Raw genomic sequence first — 223 nt, forward strand, 5'->3', positions numbered from 1 at the left:
TATTTCCTGCCTCATAATCTTGCATTTAAAAAAATATTTAGATTGCCTCACATTTTTTCATCGGAATTGTACAATGTATTGACTTTGCGAACCTCCACCAAAATATTAAAAAAAATATCAAGATTCGCAAAGTGAGTATTGTATTTTTACCCCTTCCACACCACTTTACACAACTCATAAGAGAAATTGGGACCACTTTTTATTAGCGCCGTTAAGTAAGTGC

The sequence above is a fragment of the Eurosta solidaginis genome, chromosome 3 (assembly GCF_040869045.1).
Source record: "Eurosta solidaginis isolate ZX-2024a chromosome 3, ASM4086904v1, whole genome shotgun sequence".
Classification (NCBI taxonomy): domain Eukaryota; kingdom Metazoa; phylum Arthropoda; class Insecta; order Diptera; family Tephritidae; genus Eurosta; species Eurosta solidaginis.